This window comes from Rhagoletis pomonella, unplaced genomic scaffold (assembly GCF_013731165.1).
Source record: "Rhagoletis pomonella isolate Grant_MI unplaced genomic scaffold, Rhpom_1.0 Rhpom_scaffold_00012, whole genome shotgun sequence".
Lineage (NCBI taxonomy): Eukaryota > Metazoa > Arthropoda > Insecta > Diptera > Tephritidae > Rhagoletis > Rhagoletis pomonella.
Genome location: NW_023458566.1, coordinates 8,071,011 through 8,073,518, shown reverse-complemented (window position 1 = coordinate 8,073,518; position 2,508 = coordinate 8,071,011).

The window sequence follows — 2,508 nt, the reverse complement described above, 5'->3', positions numbered from 1 at the left end:
TTCCGGCTCAGTTTTTCGTGCTTGGGAATATATTTTATTATCAGGGAACAAAATGGAAATACGCAGAATAAGAAGGCAAAATTATATGCTTGACGAGGTGTATATCTATGAGCCATTCTTTTTTAAGTCGGACGGATTTCGTAAAAAAAAATTATGTTATGTTTTCGATTCGCTTCAACTCGCTAACTTTAGTCCTGAAATTGACACGCCCATTTCTAGGGGTTTGTCGCCATAATGAAAATTCTTGCCGTACAAATATTATATCTGGATAGGTATTCCATCGCAATAAAATTTTACTTTTTGCAAAAACCCGGTGTTTAACACCTTTCTAAATATGTATATCTCAACATAAGTTTTCGAAAACAAACTAGAAAAAATTTTTGACTCTCACAAAAAAAGCTATCTCATCATAAAAAAAATTCTTTAAAAATAGTTATTGAAAAACGACCAACTTTTTTAAACATGTTTTTTTTTATAGAGAATTAAACAAGGAATACAATGGTATAATTTTAAATCCCTAATTTACTGGTCTTCACTATGCAAATCATATTTAAAAAGTTCAACTGTGAATAGTTAGCTTTGGAACAATCTTGACCACCTTATACATAAATAGAATCGTTAAGCCTGTTTCTTTAGCTTTAAGACGACGTTAAAATGAAGTCTCTTCGATGCGCAGAACTCGAGATATAACGATTTGAAGTAGTACATGATTAGTCAGAATCACGAAAAAATCCAAACGTTGACAGAGCATATCTCCGAAGAACAAAAAAAAATCCTTGAACACGTATTAGCGTAATTCATGTATAGAACCCATAAAAAAAATTGAAGCCAATCGAAAGTGTGACACCAAATTTGGTGTCCGATATGAAAAAGAATGTCTCCTATATATTTATGTATACTACAGCATAACTTTAGACAACATGGATCGATCTCGATAATTATTTTTTCATCGGAAAGATGATAGGTACCTCATCTAGTTAAAACTAGTTTGGATCCGATCGTTGGATCATGAAGAAATTAACGGTGCTCCTATACTTTTATATTAGAATTGAAGTCCGTTGTGTTTTTGCTTAAAAAGTATTTGTTAATATAAATTTTTTTGTCTACTTTAAACTTTGGGTAAATGTAAACAATACTAACTCGTATGTACAGTGCTAACTGATGAACAATGGCTTATGCCGGGACACTTAATATTTTGGATGTTTTATAACTTTTGCAAATTTTTATAGTAATTATTGTTTTAAAGCTTGTAAAAATTCCTACTAGTTTAGTGCTTGAGTCTTTTTTGTATCTTATGTATGTAGGAGGATATCGACGGCTGAGTGGAAGATACACCTATCTTGGCAGCCGGTTCGAAAACATCTTATCTCAGAAAAATTTGCAAGAATGCCCTATCTAAGCGTTTCAACATATTTTTAATACATTTTAAATTGAGATAGAACGTTTTTTTGAAGCCAATTCTGAGATAGGGCGTTCTCCAACAAAATTCTGAAGTAGGATTTTTTGAGCCATTTTCTGAGATAGGGCGTTTTCGAAGCGGCTACTGGGCTAGGACGATCTTCCACTCAGCAGTCGGTATGGTGATAAGGAGTTCAAAATATTAGAGACAAAAATGTGGTCACTCTGTATCCAAGAAAAAATTCACGAACAATCGATTTTCTCGACAAAACATTTTATTTATATCCCGAATTCGGCGGTCTTTAGGGTTTATCGAGAATGATAATTTTTATAACGCTAAAATCATCTTCAAGTAGGTCTTCAAACTAGGTGGGGCTATGTTTATATACTATATATGTTTATGCTTCTTTCCTACTCGGTTATATTCCACTCGGGTAAATTCAACCCACATGCATAAACACCTTTTTAAACGAGTTAACAAGTCTAATCGAGTAGAATATACACATTTTTTCTACCCCAGTAGAAATTTTAACACGGGTTGAAATTTGTACATAAATGATTTGAGAAGTGTTAGCCAGGGTTGCATTGGGTTTTATACTTAACTCAAGTTGAAAATTGCCCGTTTATGCTTGTTGGCTCTACCCGAGTTGAATATAACCGCGTAGAAAAGAACATCGTAATAGTTGCCATCCTTTTTTGTGATTCAGTTTTATAAATAATTGTTTTATATTCATCTAACCAGCTAGCAAAATTGCCAGAAATCTGTTATATATTCGTCAGACTCGTTGGCAAAAAAGTTAGAAATCTGGGAAATTCTGACTTAATTACCGACGATGCTGACGGATTTCCAACAGATGTCTGACCAAATAATCATGGAAAATAAGAATTATCAGACGTGTATGCCCGAAATCGGACATAATTCGATCAGATATATCGGATAAGGAAATAAATAAAATTCTCCAGACACTTCGCCCAGAAATCTGTACGATACCTGTAAGACTTGTCTAAATATCAGATATCAGAAATTGTCTGGCAAATATGCTAGCTGGGTCCTTTCACCGCTTATATGTATGTACATAATTATGTTCTATATTTTCAGACTTCAGCAGA